This window comes from Ricinus communis, chromosome 4 (assembly GCF_019578655.1).
Source record: "Ricinus communis isolate WT05 ecotype wild-type chromosome 4, ASM1957865v1, whole genome shotgun sequence".
NCBI lineage: Eukaryota > Viridiplantae > Streptophyta > Magnoliopsida > Malpighiales > Euphorbiaceae > Ricinus > Ricinus communis.
This window is the reverse complement of record NC_063259.1, coordinates 11,347,947-11,367,101: the sequence shown is the minus strand read 5'-3', so window position 1 is coordinate 11,367,101 and position 19,155 is coordinate 11,347,947. Positions and strand designations below refer to the sequence as shown.

Sequence of the window (19,155 nt, the reverse complement as noted above, 5' to 3'; positions counted from 1 at the left end):
TAACAAAACTAACAACAGGCTCCTTCGAGAAGGAGTAATTTAGAGGAGATGATGAAGAAATTCATCTAAGCTTTTGAATTAAGATTTCAATCTACAGAAACTACTCTTAGGAACCAACAAGCTTTGATTCACAATTTAGAGAATCAAGTGGAGCAAATTACAAAGCTTTCAAGTGAATGGCCCTAAAAAAGCTTGCCTAGCAAATAGAGACAAATCCTAGAGAGCAACTCAAGGTCATTACCTTGAGAAGTGAAAAACAATTAGGAACAAAAAGAAAAGAAGCAGAAAAGAAATCTAATACGGTTAAAGAGGTAGCTGAAGAAGATAAGGGAGTAAAGGATAAAGTGAAAGAAAAAGTAGAGGCAACATGAAAGCCTACCCTATTTGTAAAGGAGTATAAACTAAGGGTGCCTTTTCCAGTCCTCTTCTAAAGGACAAATTGGATACATAATTTGGTAAATTTCTTGAACTCCTTAAATAATTGCATATTATCGTACCTTTTGTGGAAGCTATATTGCAGATGCCCATGTATGTTAAGTTCTTAAAGGAACTCCTCCCTAACAAGAGGAAGCTTAAGGAAGTGTTAATGGTGCAACTGTCAAAGAAGAGCTCGACGATCATTCAAAGGTGATTACCAAAGAAGCTAAAAGACCCATGAAGTTTTACTATCCCTTGATTTATTGGTAATTGAAGTGTTGATAATGCAGTTATTGACTTGGGGTCTAGCATTAGTATTATGTCTTATAATTTGTTTAAGAAACTAGGACTAGGAGAACTTAAACCAACACTCATGAGTGTTCAACTAGTTGATAAATCTATTGTATACCCTAGGGGTATCATTGAAGATGTTTTGGTAAAGTTTTAAGAGTTTATTTTTTTTATGGATTTTGTGATCATGGATATGGATGAGAATGTTGATGTTTCCCTTATCCTTGGTAGACGCTTTCTTAATACAGCTAGAGCCATTATTGATGTTCATGATGGTAAGCTCATTCTAAAGGTAGGGGATGAACAATTGAATTTTCAAACCCCCAATGGTACGAAACCCACTTGCACTTAATGATATGGATTCTAGTGATGATATGATAGAGCCTATGTCAATTTAATTTCATCTATTGTTGCTAAAGATCCTCTTGAGTTGTGTCTTGTGCAGAAACAGAAAAAACTAGGGAAAGCTGTTGAGCAGTTAGCCTATCTAAAGGCTAGGAAATCGATAAAGAAGCGGGCATTTGAAGCTATTGAGATGCCCAACAAAGAAAGAATGAAGCCTCTGATTAAATACCTGCCAATTTTGAAGCTTAAGCAGTTCCTATCTCATTTAGAATATGCATTTTTGGTGGAGACGATTAAGCTCCTTGATCCAGGTTGATGAAGATGGTGGTATGGAGGCCTGAACCTCAACTTAGCATTTGAGCTAGACTTTTATTTTGATTTGTTTATATGTATTTTACATTATTTTTAGATGATTGTAATTAATTAGGATATTTGTCGTTTTCTGTTTTTGGTGTTTTTATTTTCTTTTATTATTGGATGACTGTATATGCTATAACCTTTACTTTTGTTCTTAGCTGTTCGATAGATAAATAGATGTGAATTAGAATGAATTTTAGATTCAGAAGAAACATAAATCATTTAGTTTAGGAAATTCTTTTCCTCATTTTGTTTTATTGACATTATATGCCAAACACATTGGGGACACTGTGTTAATTAGGTATGGGGAAGGGTTTTATTATCTTTTACCTATTTGTGATTGATTTTCTATAAGCTTATTGAACTTAATTAATTACTTGTTATGATTTTCTCTTTCTCAAATTTATAGGTTCAAAATAATGAATTTGGTTAGTTGTTTATTGAATTTTGATTTAGTTGATTTGGCTTTGAATTGTGAATTGAACTTGGCATCCATGCTAAGGTTTTTGATTCACACTGTCGCATTATTTTTATATCTTGAAACTTTAGTTATGTTCATAAGCATTAAATTTTCAAATTTCTCTTAATTTTGTTGAGTAGACACATCTAACACCCCTTTGTACTCTCTTATTCTTTTGAGATGTCAAAAAAAATAAATGTAAAAAATACAATGCTAAGAGTTTTTCTCTCTATTCGCTATTCTCAAAAGGGATTAAAATAAAAGAAAATAAATTGACGGAAACTTGAGAATATGAGTAGTTATTTGGATTTATGACTCTAGTTGAGTAACCAGGGGTTGGCATCACCAATGTCTACACTCACGTCAAAAGGCTAAAATGACAATTTTGAATATGCATAGATCTCTGAAAAAAAGAGAAATAAGTAATTGTGCTTCATGAGAATTTGTTTTCTACTCGGGGGGAAAATCTTTATCTCTATTTTCTTTAAAATTTTGGGTTGTTTGGAAGGAATGCTCATTCCTATAACTTTAGATATCAAGGTTTTAATTTTCATTGCTTCGTATTATGGGATTCCCCTAGATGTTGGTATTTTATTTAAGGATTGATTATTGGCTAACGATTCTAGGTTGTGATGATATGAATGATTAGCTTTGATATTATTTGATATCTATCTGTTGGAGAGAGAGCTTATCATTTCTTTATTTTTGATTCTATTCAATTTGCTCGAGGACAAGCAATTGTTCAAGTGTGGGGGATTTTGGTAAATACTAAAGGCACTTACTTTTGAGCTTTATTTTATAATAATTTTACCTTCAATTGATTTTGATTTGTTTTCTCAAGCTTGATTTTCAGTTCTTTTAGGCACTTTGAGGATAATACTTGTCAAGGAGTCAAATGGAATCGAAAAACATGAGAATCAGGAAAATGAAAGACATATTTATCCAAGGTTCTATTTGACATAGGAAGCCACATGGGCATGTGGCCTTCCTATGTGAATTGTATAAAATATTAGATTGCATGAAGGGTCCACACGGGAAGCCCACATAGCCGTGTGCTTCCCGTGTCAGACTAACATGCAAATTTCAACATTATGCAAATCTCATTGCATTAGCTTCAGTGCAGTTTTTCGTGATCTTACAGGTCTAGAATTGAAAAGTGGCCTTCATCAACTTTATATAGGACTTCTTAAGCTATAATTCTTATGCATGGCTCAACTCCATATTAGGTTTCTAAGGATGAGAAAACTTTGGTCGAAGTTAAATATTGTACAATCCATTTCTATTTGGGTCAGTCTCAGTGTTTGGGCCTTATCTAGAGCTATAGAGGTCTGATTGAGGTGATTCAAAATCCTAAAATGAACTAATTCTTAAGAGATACAACTTTGATGAGGAATGTAAGCTTCAATTCGATTTTGACAATACCCTAAAATAGCCCGTACTGTAAAGAACAGATAGAGACACATATTCAAGCTACGAAAAGCTAAGGACGTCACACAACAATGTGGTCCCCGTCTCAATCATAAAAAATATACTATTTAAAGGAAATTTTTGGGTTGTTTAAAGAGATTTCCATCATATTTTTATTTCTAGAGAGAGAAACACTTAAAAACTTCATTTGCCTTCCATTTTTAGGGTTTGATTGGTTATTTCTCAAGGAAGAAGATAATTTCCTTCATCTCTTTTCAAGATTGAAGATTCAAGATTGAGGATTTTTATCTCTACTCTTCCATAAATAATTTGAGATCTTCTTTCTCTAATCTTTATTTCTTTATTATGATGTCTAGGAACTAATTTTCTTCTATTTGGGTTTTGATGAACCCTAATTTATTTTATATGGATTGATTCAAAGTTAATGCAATTAATCTCTTCTATGAGTTATTTTGCCCCTTTGATTGCTTAATTATTTATTTCAATTGATAAGTCGACGTATTGATTGGGATTTATTTTCATTAACTGATTAGAGATAACTTTTTATGAATTGACCACATCTTAGGGATTTAGGATTGATTGAGATACTAGAGATGGATCTACAAGATCCTTTAATTCAATAGTTCCTTAATCTTAATGCATGACCTAAGTAAGTGGGTTAGAGAAGAGGTTCCTCTCGCTCCTCTTAGGAATTAGGGGTTTAATCACTTGAGAAAGGTTTACACCTAATTTTGTGGAATGCCAACTCAACTCTTGATTCGAATTAATTGCTGTTTATTTCATAAAATACTTAACTTATTAGGGGGATTCACTACCTAAATAGTCTTTATCCTTGATAAGTTTACCAATTATTTTGATCTTCATTTTCTTAAGTTTGTTTTATTTTTAAATATTCTTAATACCCAAACAATATTTTGATTACTAAAAATTAGTATATGATTGAAGGTAGCACTCACAATTAGGTCCCAATGGAACAATACTTTTATTTATCATTGTATTACTTGATACAATCGATGCATTTTGCCGTGTGTGGATAGCGCACATTAATGTGGGTTGGGCTTGAATAAAATGGGCTAGACCTTGGTAAATTATGTATCTTATTTGGTATGCCTGTGTATGAACTGCTAGTATTTATAGGGAATGATTTATTAAACAATAAAATTAAAGATAAATATACACAAATAAGAAAGTTAGCTTTCGGATCCATCTCTAGATTTATGACGTACGCTTCCTTATGGAATCAAGAAATGTGACTCATTAGTAAAAGTGTCCCAATTACCCGGGTGGCGACTCCCGTCTCTACGCTAGTCTGTGTGACTAGTTAGTGTATTCCTGATTAAGTTGAAAAGCCTTGCAGTGCTGTAGTCGCTAAAGACACTTGGGTGCATGCTCAAAACCGTCGCCCATAGCCACCTACACCCAGTATGCCATTTTATTAACCGAATGGACTACAATTTTCATGCCAGGTCTAATTTGAAGGCCTAATGTTTATATGTCCAGTTTTAGGCAATCACACAACATATATTTGGCATCAATCCAAAATAAAGTGCAAGAAATTAAATATAATTATTACAACCCTCCTACAACTAAGAAAATTGAAGAGAAAACACCTAAAACTAAATACAATATACAAATATCTTGAAAATACATAAAAATCAGAGAAATTAAGGTTGAAGGATGAATAACCAATCGGCTAAGAGCATAGAGTCGATTGGCTCTAGGGGCTTTTCGGGGCTGGTTCTTCAATTTTGTAAGTTTTTCATGTCTCAAAGCCAATTTTACATGCACATGAGGTCAAAAAATGATTAGAATTCAAGAAAAATGTGAAAAAAGCATACATAAGGTTAAATTAAATAAAAGAACCTAAAATAATCAGGCAAACCCTAACAATAAGACTAACAGCAAAAGAACATCAGCAGGTTTCAAGTGTTAATCATAGAACCCTAAAAACTGATTAATTAGAGAAAATGAAAAGAAAACATAAATCTACATGAAATCTTAATCATTTAAAAATTCAAGAGCAGACATATTATCAGATTCAAAATCCTAGATGTTCTTATTATCAAGACTAAATTCCTAGCATGTTCATATTATTTAATTCAATGCCTAATAATTATAAACCATTAAATGCTTAGCTCCTACTACCATGATCGCTTCTAATCTACCATGTTATTAGTCATTTTAAGATCCAATCTCTTAGCCACTGGCAGCATCTCCCCTTCTGGAGTGATCAAAACTACTCCTAAGCTTGCACCTCTTGTGTTTACGGCTCCATTGAAATTACATCTTTCATTCTTGGATCTTGATTGCCCCCAGATTTTCATCAGAAAATTTTAGATCCCAAGGGTCGTCTCCTTCAATTGCGTTATGGGCTAGAAACTCACCATAGCCCTACCCTTAACTACCTTCTTACTGATGTACTAAATGTTGAATTCTGTTAGAAGCACCAACCATCTAGCCAGCTTTTCCATAAAAGATGGAGTCTTGAATATCTTGACTAAGTACTTCAAAAAGTCTATTTTTGAAATTGCTTGCACCTTTAAGATTGGAAGTAGTGCCTCAACTTCCTTATAGCCCATTGGCTAGGCATGTCTTTTCTTTGAGGTTGTACTTTGACTTGTAAGGCAACAACTTCTTGCTAAAGTAATAGACCGCATGCTCCACATCATTAGATCTGTATTGCCCTACTATCACCCCCACAACTTCTTCTTCCAAGGTCAACTATAGGATTATTGGCTTGCCATCCTTTAATGGCTTGAGTATTGGTCGCTTCATCAGGTATTCCTGGATTTTATCGAAAGCCTCCTGACACTGTTCATCCCACACAACGAGCTGATGTTTCCATACAAGTTTGAAATATTAGATGTATGTCCTAAACGTCAATTGGACTTTTTGCTTTTTGGTTCATACATTATGAGATTATTATATAATGAATATCTTTTTATTAGTGGCAGTTATTTAGCATTTATTTTTGTAGTAATATAATTATTAAATGGGTCCAATAATATCTATTAAAGACTCCATTCTCAAGAGTTAAGAATATGAGTAACGAATGATCTTTTGAATAAATATTATAAAATAGTTCTTAGTCGTAGGATTAAATATTGGACATCTTTAATCCGAAAGACCAACATAAGGTGTTTAACCCTATGATTTGTATGAGATACTAATAAATATAAGATGGTGAGTCTCATGCCATTTAGTATAAGTTACTAAGTTAATCATTATGGGTCACTTGTTAGATGAGCGGACTGAACATGACTTGAAGAAATAATGAATCACATGGATGATTTACTTAATTCACTGATTCATTATTAAGTTATGATAGTGTAACTAATCCTCAGGCCTGAGGTGCACAGTTGTCTCATGAATATGTAATTGAAATTTGCTTATGCTTTAGATACCCGTAAATACCTAGAATGGGTACTTGCAAATAGTGGCTCCAGTTGCATATGCATGGAGGCAGGTGTTCATCAACAAGGATTCCATTACATTGAGTAAACAAGGGGAATATCCTATGTAATCCGATAACATCTTGACTAGGAAATCTTTGGCCGAGGTAATTATGATTAATGGAAAATGGATTTTTGCATTAATCATATTTGGTTAAGATGTATCATGGATTTGGTCATGGAATTAAGTTAGTGGATTTGACTATTCCATGATCCTCATTTGATCGGGATATTATACAATGGAAGGATTTAATTACACGATAATCATAAATAAAGGGTTCATGGATAATCAACACATTTATTATTAATTGGGTAATTATAATATGTTGCTAGATGTCACTTATAATTTATGGAAATGATTAAGGAACAATTGATTAATTGTTTCCTTAGTTGATTAAAGTGTTTGAATTAATATTAAATTTTCATTTCCAATTAATAGTGAACCTAGAAAGTCACACACGTTAAGATCAACTCAATCACGACGATGGACTTAACTTGTACCTCGAGTAGGAACACTAGCATCTTCCGAAGTTAAAGTCCGTAAATGTCTAACTAATGATAATGTATAATATATAAGTGTTATATATTAAAGGAGCTTGACACATGTCATGATAAAAGAGTTTATAGTGACATGCATTTGTACAGTAGCTTGACACGTATCATCACAAAAGGATTTTTATGATGACGTGTTAAGAAAGTAGCTTGACACGTGTCATCATAAAAGGGTTTATGATGACATGTGTGGAAAAAGCAACTGGATACGTGTTATCACTAAAAGAATTTTATAATGACATGTGTTAAGAAAGCAACCTGACACATGGTGTTAGTATAACTTGACACGTGTCATCACAAGAGATTTTTATGATGACGTGTGTCAATATAGCTTGACACGTGTTATTACAAAAGAGTTTTGTGATGACGTGTCAATAGAGCTTGACACATATCATCACCAAAGAGTTTTATGATGACATGTGTCAATACTACTTAACACATGTCATCACAAAAGAGTTTTATAATGATATGTGTTTGTACAATTGTGTTAAGGATTATGAATCCTTAACACTATATAAGAGAGTTTCTTACTCCTATTATCATATAAGAGTGATAATTCAACATACTTACTATTATAACAAGGTTATCATAGTAGGAAACTTGAGAGAGGAGAAGGAGTTCTTCATCTCCAAGAATTGAATAGCTTTGCTTGAAGTTGGTTATGTGAGATAATCTAGTAATTTGCAATTGTGAATCTCTATTTAATTTTCTAACAAAGACATCATCAACAATCAAGAATTGAATTATGCTCTTCAAAGGTTATAATCTTTTTCTTTGTGTTCTTTATATTCATAAAAGAAAAGTTATTTCTTATTCAAATTAAATCCTCAATTACAACTTATAACCTTAATTTATATGAGATGTGAAATGTTTAGAGGTTCTGCTGCACCACTGCATGTGATTTTCCAACATGAAGATGGGATCACAGACCATCGTGAGCTTCAAAATGAACTTGCTAAGATATTGTAGATGTCCTAGGAAACCTCTAACTTCTTTCTCCGTCTTCGGTGTCAGCATCGCTTGAATGGCTTTGACCTTATCTGAGTCGATCTCAATACTATGTGCCCTAGCAACTTCCCTGATGTAACTCTGAACATGCTCTTCTTCAGGTTGAGTCTCAGGTTATACCTTTCCACTCGTCCTAGGAGCTTATCTAGAGCCTGAAAGTGCCCTTTCCTTGTTTCAGATTTTACCATCATATCATCAACATACACCTCCACCCCTTTCTTGTGTATCATATTATGAAACAAGGGAGTGGCTGCTCTCTAATAAGTTGCCCCTGCATTCTTTAGTCCAAAAGGCATAACCTTGTAGCAGTACATCCCCCACTCAGGGATGAACGACATCTTCAACTTATCCACTACTGCCATCATAATCTGATTATATCCAAAGAACCCGTACGTAAAGGAGTAAATTGCATTCGAAGCAGCCCTATAGACTATTACATCTATGTGAGGAAGAGGAAAGTGATCCTTCGGGCATGCTTTATTCAAGTCCCGGTAGTCCATACACATTCAAATCTTACTATCCTTCTTCTAGACTAGAACAGTGATTGGTAACCATTCAGGGTAGTCAACCACATTGAGGAAATTGTTTTTAACCTACTTAGCAACCACCTCTCGCATCTTTTTTACCCATTCCGGCCTTAGACTTCTCATCTTCTGCTGGACTGGCTTGATGTATGAATGAGTTGGGATATGGTGCTATACTATTTTCCAGTCTAGACCTCTCATGTCGTCTTAGGATCAAGCAAATATCTCTTTTCTTTTCTCTTTTATTTTTTTCAAACTTTCTCCTTTCCTCAAGAGTTATATAGTAAGCTATCAAAACATTTCGTTTATTTACATCTATACCTAAATTAAATGAATTAATTTGTATAGAAATTAATGTCAAACATGCATATGTCATGATTATTAAAATGCATATTACCATCAGAAAAAACATCACGCAAGTAAGGAAAGTCATTCATATCATTGATTTAAAAAGAAAATAAATATCATCCTCATAAATATTGGACGTTATTACATCATCGTCATAGAATACATTAATGATATTATTTTCAATTAGAGTAGCTAGCTCCTTTTTGCTAATTCTTTCCGGCTGAGTGGTAGGCTCTTCCAGCTTCAGCTCTTCCATTTTAGTGGTGACCTTCTGAAGGACTTCCTTGATACTCAGTTTGATCATCCTGTCGACAATCAGGTTCTTGAAAATCTTGAACCTCGGTATCTCAGTCCCAACTACATTGATATGCATTGTGTTACACATGTTTATATGCCCAATTACTTCCATTTTTGTACATAGTCATCTTGTTTTATGCCAGAATCACCTGTGTTTTGGTTCTTTTCATATTTCAGGTGATCATTGATGGACATTATCAGTATTTAAGGGAGATACGTGCGAATATGGACTAAAATCCATCAAAATTGAGCAAAGGCTAGCATTTCAAGGTTGAGCACGGCTTGGACTCTGGCCGTGCAGAATCATCGACATTTGACCCTTAAAGGTGGCCTTTCAGCATGGTTTCCGAGGCCACCACGATCTCCATTATGGTCCGTGGTGGCTCAGCACTGGCGATGGCACGGTCAGGGAGCAGAGGATGATTTTCGGGAGTCTAAGGTCCAGCACAGCCTGGACTCCGTCCGTGTTGACCAGCACGGGCTTGACCATGGCCGTATTAGGACATTTATATAGACAAAATCCATTTCTTTTATTAGGGTTTGGTTTTCTGACTTTAGATCTCATATGCGCGCGCGAGCCACCTTTTTTCAGACTTCAACATTTGACTTTGGGAGACCATTTCGCATATTGAAGGATGGATTTCAGTGGTTCAAGCATCATATTGAAGATCAATAGTGGATTTGGAGGCATTCAAGAGGCAATTCAAGGTTCATTATTCAAATTTGGAGATTTATGATTGTTCATCTGACTTGAAGAAGAAGGGTGTACATGTTTCCAATTTTCTTTTATGTATTTGTTCCTTTTTGTGTTATTCATTAGCATGAGTAGCTAGAGCTGTTGAACCTATTGGAGTTCCTTTGTTTGTTGGATTGCACTTAACGTTTATGAGATTTTGATTATTAATGCTTGTATTCTTCTTGCTTTCAGTATTAACAAGATATCACATTATTCATGAGACGTTGTGAACTGTGTTGTTCAGAGTGCTTTTTGTAATTGAGAAATTAATTTAGTAGTTGGAAATTTAAATAGCAAGAACTAGTTAATGATCACTTAGAGATAAGGGTAATTAACTAACCGGATTAAGAATTAACAACTCTTGATAATAGTGGATTAAACTTAAGGCTAACCTAAAATCAATCATAGGAAGAGATTCCGTCATTTAGGTTTTTAGGTTTAGGAATTCAGTTTTCTCGAGAGGGAACTCAAATTCAATTTAGAATCTGCTCACGGGTAATACAATTGGTAATCAATCTACTTTCTATCTTCACTAAAATCTAACTAGCTTAGGTCCCCTTGGGTTTGCTTTCTTTCCTTGATTGTTTCACAAAACCTTTGCAGATTGCTTGGCATTTAACTAATCACTTAGCTTGCATCTAGTCATAGAATAGTAACTTCGTTAATATTATTTAAGGTTAGATAACATAAGATGCTAGAGTAGTTCTAGGATTACTCTTTCCTGAGAATACGACCTTGGTACTCGCTATTAGTGCTAGTCTGCATCGATAGGTTCACTACCTTAGATTGTAGCTACATAAATAGCCCCTTAAGTTTTTGGCGCCGTTGCCGGGGAATTTTTGTGTGAACTATAGTGAATTTGTGTTTGTGTTACTCTAGCCATTTTTGTTTTCTGTCTTTTATTTTTTTATTCTTTATTCTTCTATTCATTTATGTGTTCTTTGGTTGCTGCCTCTTAATTTCAGGTAGTTTATGACCAGGAGCTCTAATCCTACCACTGTAGATCCTCTTGCTGAATTAGAGCGATTCCTCCATCTTTTGAGGAAGCGTATGCAAGAATAAGAGGAAGGGTGGATAGAGATTGAAGCCCCTGCAAATAGACTAGCAGAGATAGGAGACAACAACAACAACCAGGCTGCGGATGAAAATAGGTTAATGCACGAGTTTGCTAGACCCTCTCTTGCAAGGACACATACGAGTATAGTGCAACCACCTGTGGTAGCCAACAACTTTGTGATAAAGCTGAACGTGATACAAATGGTTTAGAATAGTGTGTAATTTGGGGGACTGTTGATATGTATTCTTTTAGACATGTTTATATGCCCAATTACTTTCATTTTTGTGCATAATTATCTTGTTTTATGCCAGAATCACCTGTGTTTTGGTTCCTTTCATGTTTCAGGTGATTATCAATGGACATTATCAGTAGTCGAGGGAAAAACGTGCAAATACGGACTAGAATCCATCAAAATTGAGCAAGGGCTACCATTTCAAGGTTGAGCACGGCTTGGACTCTAGCCGTGCTGAACCATCAATATTTGACCCTCAAGAGTGTCATTTTAGCATGGTTTCCGAGGCCACCACGACCTCCATCGCGGCCCGTGGTGGCTCAGCACCGGCGAGGACACCGTCAGGAAAAAGACCTAATTTAAAGGACTCAGAGGTCCAACACGGCCTGGACTCCGCCCGTGCTGACCAGCATGGGCTTGACCACGGCCGTGCTGGGACAATTACATAGGTAAAATCGAATTATTTTGCTAGAGTTCTATTTTCTGACTTGATTTTCCACATACATGCACAAGCCATCCTTTTCCAAACTTCAATATTTGACTTTGGGAGACTATTTCGCCTATTGAAGGATGGGTTCCATTAGTTTAAGCATCACATTGAAGATCAAGAGTGGATTTGGAGGCATTCCAGAAGCAATTTGAGGTTCATCATTCAGAATTAGGGATTTAGGGCTATTCATCTAACTTGAAGAAGAAGGGTGTACATGTTTTCAATTTGTTTTTCTGTATTTGTTGTGTTACTTATTAACATGAGTAGCTAGAATTGTTGAACCCATTGAGGTTCTTATGTTGTTCGATTGCATTTAATGTTTATGAGACTTTGATTATCAATGCTTGTTTTCTTCTTGCTTTTATTATTAATAAGTAATCGCATTATTCATGAGACGTTGTGAATTGTGATGTTTAGATTGCTTTATGTAATTGAGAAGTTCATTTAGTAATTGGAAATTTGAATAGCAAGAACTAGTTAATGATCACTTAGAGATAAGGGTAATTGACTAGCTGGATTAAGAATTAACAACTCTTAATAGTAGTGGATTTAATCTTAAGGCTAACCTAAAATCAATCATTAGGAAGAGATTCCATTGTTTAGGTTCTTAGATTTAGGGATTCGATGTTCTCAAGAGGAAAATCCAATTCAATTTAGAATCCGCTCATTGGTAATCATAATTGGTAATCAATATAATCTCTACCTTCATTAAAATCCAACTAGCTTAGGTCCCCTTGGGTTTGCTTTTTCCTTTGATTGTTTCACGAAATCTTTTCAGACTGTTTGACATTTAGTTAATCACTTAGCTTACAATTAGTCATAGAATAGTAACTTCATCGATTTTGTTAAGGTTAGATAACATAAGACGCTACAGTAGTTCTAGGATCATCCTTTCTCGAGAATACAACCTTCATACTCGCCATTAGTGCTAGTCTGCATCGATAGGTTCACTGCCTTAGATTGTAGCTACATAAATAGCCTATCAAGTTTTTGGTGCCGTTGCTGGGGAACTTTTGTGTGAACTAGAGTGAATTTGTGTTTGTGCTAATCTAGCCATTTTTATTTTCTGTCTTTTCATTTCTTTTTATTCTTTATTTTTTTATTCAATTTAGTGTTCTTTTGTTGCTGCCTCTTAATTTTAAGTAGTTTATAACTAGGAGCTCTAATCCTACTCCTATAGACCCTCTTGCTGAACTAGAGCGATCCCTCTGCCTTTTGAGGAAGCGTATGCAAAAGAAGAGGAGGCGCAGATAGAGATTGAAGCCTTTGTGAATAGACCAGCAAGGATGGGAGACAACAACCAGGCTAGGATGAAAACAGGACAATGTCCGAGTTTGCTAGACCTTTTATTGAGAGGACACAGACGAGTATATTGCGACCACTTGTGGTAGCTAATAACTTCAAAATAAAGCCAAACGTGATACAAATGGTCCAAAATAGTGTACAATTTGAGGGACTGCCGAGCGAGGACCTAACCGCTCACATAGCCAACTTTTTGAAGATCTGCAACACCTTCAAGATAAATGGAACGACTGATGATGCGATTCGGTTAAGGCTGTTTCCTTTTTCTTTTAGGGACCGAGCGAAAAGATGGCTGTAGTCACTCCCAACCAATACTATTACGACGTGGAGATCTTTAGCTAAGAAATTTTTATATAAGTACTTTCCTCCTACTAAAACTGCTAGATTGAGAAATGCCATATCTTCATTTGTGCAGTTCGATGACGAGAGCATGTATGATACTTGGGAGAGGTACAAAGGCTTGCTCCAATGTGGCTCGCACCATGGACTACCAGTATGGATGCAGGTTCAGACCTTCTACAGCGGTTTAAACCTTGCTACTAGGCAGATGGTAGATGCTGCAGCAGGTGGGGCCTTGAATAGTAAGACGTCGAAGCAGGCACAAAATCTGATAGAGGAGATGGCCATGAACGACTACCAGTGGCAATCCTCTAGGAGTCGGCCAGTCAAGCAGGGAGTGGTCAACCAGCTAGACTCCACAGCAGCCTTGGCAGCTCAAGTGGAGCTTTTGACCAGGAAATTAGACCAGCTTTAGATGCCGGTTCATGCAGCCTAGATAAGCTACGAGTTTTCGGTGGCCCGCACTACAGTGCAAACTGTAATTAGGGGGGGGATTGTTTGCTTCACCTTCTAATTCTTCATCCTCTATTGTTTCTGCTGACCTTGAACATGTAGACTATATGGGTTATGCAACTAGATAGCAGAACAACCCGTACATCAATACATACATTTCTGGTCGCAATCATCCCAATTTCAGTTGTAGCCTATTTGTAAAATTGGGGTTGGGAGAGACCAAATCCACTAGGATGAGTATACAATTAGCTGATAGATCTATTAAGTATCCTAGGGGTATTGTAGAGAATGTGCTGGTAAAAGTTAATAAATTTATATTTCCTGTCGATTTTGTGATCTTAGACATGGACGGTGAGAGTAGTGTACCCTTAATTCTAGGAAGACCTTTTCTTGCAACATCTAGGCAATGATAGATGTTTGTGATGGAAAGTTAAAACTTAGGGTAGGGGATGAGACTGTCACCTTTGACTTGCATAATCCCGTAAGCCAATCTTTAGATCAAAATAATGTTGTGTATGCTGTTAATGTAATTGACGATGATATTGAGACACAGTTGCAGGAAGTGTTAGTTGAAGACCCTCTACAAGTCACTTTGCCAAGGGGAGAAAAGCATGAGCTGTCAAATGAGGAAGTGTTGGAGCAGCTTGAATTTATGTTAGCAAACGAGCCAAGCGGCAATACTGATGAGTTTATTGAGATTGACAGGATAGGTGTGCAGAAGTTGAGGCCATCACTTGAGGAACCGCTGGTTCTCGATTGGAAAGAGCTTCCACAGCGTCTTGACTATGCGTATATAGATGAGGATAATGGGCTGCCTGTCATTCTAGCAGCAAACTTGACAACCGAGACATGTAATCTAAATTATAGAACAGTAAAATCATAAAATATTCTTTTTGTATTTATCCTTTTAATTTTTTATTTTTCATGAAATGTTTGAGAATGAGAGTTAAGAAAAAAAAGAAAAAGAAAATGAAAGAAGTTAAAGAAGTGAGCAGTGCGTATCTGTTCATCCAGATTTTTTAAAGAAATTACAAATAATGAAAAGAATTCATGCATGAAACAACATATCTATGGTCATATGCTAATTCTACCTATGTAGGGAAATGAACTTATGATGGCAGTAATGGATTGCTTTCTGTAATTGAGAAATTCATTAAGTAACTGAAATTTGGAATAGCAAGAACTGGTTCATGATCACTTAGAGATAAGGGTAATTGACTAGCCGGATTAAGAATTAACAAAGCTTAATAGAGGCGGATTAAAGCTTAATGCTAACTTAATAATCGACCGTTAGGAAGAGATTCCAACTTTAGGTTCTTAGGTTTAGGAATTCGGTTATCTCGAGAAGGAGACCGAATTCAGTTAAGAATTCACAAAAACTTGATGTGTGCTACTTGTGTTAGCTACAATCTAAGGCAGTGTACCTATCGATGTAGTCTAGCACTAATGGTGAGTATCAAGGTCGTATTCCTCGGGAAAGTGAAAGCCTAGAGTTACTCTTTTGTTCTTTGTTATATTAACCTAAAATGAATGATAAATAATTTCTAAACTAACTAATAGCTACAAGCTAAGTTCTAAGGGAGATACAGGAGTAATTGATAACTAAAATAACCAAGACAAGAAAGCAAACCCAAAGGGAACCTAAACTAGTTGGCAATCAAACAAAAGATAAAGGATTGGTGAGTCTAATTATGCTACCCATGGACGAATTCTTAACCGAATTCGGTTTCTCTCTTTCGATAACCGAATTCCTAAACCTAATAACCTAAAGTTGGAATCTCTTCCTAACGATTGATTCTTAAATCAACATTAAGCTTTAATCTGCCTCTATTAAGCTTTGTTAATTCTTAATCCGGCTAGTTAATTATCCTTATCTCTAAGCGATTATTAACCAGTTCTTGCTATTCAAAATTCCAATTGCCAAATGGACTTCTCAATCACACAAAGCAATCTAAACACACAATTCACAACGTCTCATGAATGATGCATTATCTTATTAATACTGAAAGCAAAAAGAATACAAAACTAACCCAAACAATCCAACAATATAATACTAAGCCAACATAGTAAACAAATCCCAATGGATTTATTCAATCTAGCTAATCATGTTCATTATCAAAATACACAAGAATTCAATTACAACAATGAGTAAAGGTAGAGAAAGCCCGATTATACCCTTGGATGAGAGTAAACAACCCCAATTCCTCTTGCTCGAATTGAATCGATTCTTGTTCCTCTTGCTCGATTTGAAAACCAATCAACGAACCTTGCCTAATCTTTGATCTTTGAAGGGAATCCGATTGAAACCTTGATCCAAGTCTCCTTTTCCCTTGGTTCCAGCTCAGAAAACCCTTAGAGAGAGAAATGTTAGGGTTTGGGATGTTCTCCCCCGCTCTCTTTTCTTTTTTCCTTTCTTCTTTCTTTTAACTAATTTCCCATGTCATTGCCAACATGGCCGTGTTCCCAACACGGGCTGGTGTTGATGCCCGTGTTACTCTCTGTGGCCGTGCTCCCTAAAACTTCTGTTTCTTTGATGTTTGAAGCACCAACACGGCTATGTTGGTGAACGTGTTGGGAACACGGCCAGTGTTGAAACCAACACAGCCATGTTCAGCTTCCTCTTGCTCATACTTAGCTTGTTTCTGCAGCTTCGGCGTCCAATTATCCTCCAATTCTTCCCTTTATCATCCTTTGACTTCTTTTGGACCTAATGCACACAAACAGACGCATAGGGTGAGTGTTGGGACCAATTCACATCTAAATGTCCATAAAATCAATCTTAAGAACCCTATTTAGATGTGTGTATTTTACGTACATCAGTCCATGGGTAGCGTAATTGGATTCATCAATCTGTTATCTTTTTTTTGATTGCCAACTAGTTTAGGTTCCCTTTGGGTTTGCATTTCTTGTCTTGACTGTTTCATTTATTTATTCATTCTTGCATTTAATTTAGAACTCAATTTCTAGTTCTTAGTAAATTTAGAACTCATCCATCATATATTTTAGGTTAGATAACAAAGAACGGAGTAGTAACTCTGGGTTTTCACTTTCCCGAGAATACGACCTTGATACTCGCCATTAGTGCTAGACCGCATCGATAGGTTCACTGCCTTAGATTGTAGCTACACAAGTAGCCTATCAGACATACATTGATAGCTGACCCATTATCAACCATCACACATGGGGTTCTCTTTCCTTTTACCTCTGCTACTGTGTAGAGGGCCTTGTTATGGTCTCTTCCTTCAAGTGGTAGGTCCTTATTCGAGAAGGTGACCATCCTATTGGTCTTGTCAATTACCGTTTTGATCATCTCCTCAGGGGTAGCTGCTATGCTAACACTTATGCAGATAACTGATTCTTTCCCAGCCTCATTCTAGGCATGAAATTCATCTTCTTGAACGTGCTGACTACTTGATCCATGTAGTCCTCATAGAGAACAACCATTTAGAATCAAGTAGGGCATCCACCTCTTTGACAGCTTCCTAGATTATCGAGATGACCTTACCACATTTGGTGTGAATAGTGACGTTCTCGCCTTCATGAGAGAATCTCACCTTCTAATTCACTGTAGAAGGGACTCCTCTTAGGGCATGGAATCACGACCCTCCTAATAACAGTGCAAAAGTTACTAGGATGTCCAGGGCAGTGAACTCCACCTAGGATTCAATTGGACCCGTTTTCACCAATTCTGAAACATCCCTTCTACATCTCTTTTTGTCTCGTCATAGGCCCTTATGACCATGTCTGATGCTTTTAGGTCCTTGATAGTCATCCCAGTTTAGAGAGTATATGAAATGGACACATATTAATAGCTGACCTGTCATCAACCATCACACATGGGGTTCTCTTCCCTTTTACCTCTACTGTTATGTAGAGGGCCTTGTTGTGGTCTCTTCCCTCAAATGGTAGGTCCTCATCTGAGAAGGTGATCATCCTAGTGGTCTTTTCAATTACCGTTTTGATAATCTCTTTAAGAGTAGCTGTTGTACTGACATTTATACTAGATAAAGCCTAGATTAGAGCCTTTCTATGGTCTAATGAATGCATCAGTAGCTCCTAGACATCAGCTATCTTTTCCTCATTCCTCTACCATTCTAGCAATACAAAATCCCCGTCTTTAGGTGCTTACTTCTCTCGCTTCAACTCTTGTACCCTAGCTACCTTACCCTTACCAGTTAGCTCAGTCTTGGAATCTTTATCTGCCTAGATGTCCTTGGCCTCAACATATTGAACCTCACTCTCATCCTCGGAACTATACTAGATGTCAATAGCCATTACCAACTTCTTTCCCCCTTCATTCTAGACCTCCAAGAGACAAGGTCACAAGCGGCTTGATCATCATTTGATCTCTAACCACTTGGCATAATATCCTCGATCTGAATATCAACTAAGGGTAGCCTAGAATACTGGACCCTAAAATCATATTTGCCCGAGGGCTGCCTAAGCAGGTCTTCAAACTCATATCGAGAAAGTTGCTCAACCTCTCATTCTCTAGAGTCGATTAAGTCATAGATCTCGTGCTTGAGACGGTTGCATTGGTCTGTCACATGCCCGAAAGTTTGATGATACTCACAATATTGACTATTGTGAAACTTAGGATTATCTCTCAGCGATTGGAGCTTAAGCTTCCCGCTCTATTTTATGTGTCGGAACACCATAGATAATGGTGCCCCCAGCTTGGTAAAGGTTCTTTGTGGTCTTTTTGGCTTGGCTTGGGGTAGGTCTACGAAAGAGCTCATGATTTCCTCTTTACTAAAGTCTGAGTTGATCATGGACACTTGGTTTCGGGGTAGTGTGTTGTTGTAGCTTGGTAAGGGCTTCCTTCTAGTGCTAGGTTGGTCTAGGTTAGTGAGCTTTCTGACTCGATAAGGTCATTAATTCATGCTTCAATCGGATGTAGTTATCGGTATGGTGGCCAGGTGCTTGGTGGAATTTGCAATAAGTGTTGAGCTTGTATTCAAATGTGTTTGGGTTCGGTGGGTTCTTTAGGGTGGTAGGTTAGAGCATATGCCATTATGAACTAATCTTTCAAAGATCTTAGAGGAGGTTATTTGAAATTAGAAACCT

General features: G+C 36.4%; 1 non-coding gene across 1 annotated transcript; it reads right to left on the bottom strand.

The window, feature by feature from the left end:
* Window positions 1-13,678: 13,678 nt before the first annotated feature.
* Window positions 13,679-13,785, bottom strand: LOC112534814. The gene has a single exon (XR_003079061.1). It is a non-coding gene; the product is annotated as a small nucleolar RNA R71 (small nucleolar RNA).
* Window positions 13,786-19,155: the final 5,370 nt, after the last annotated feature.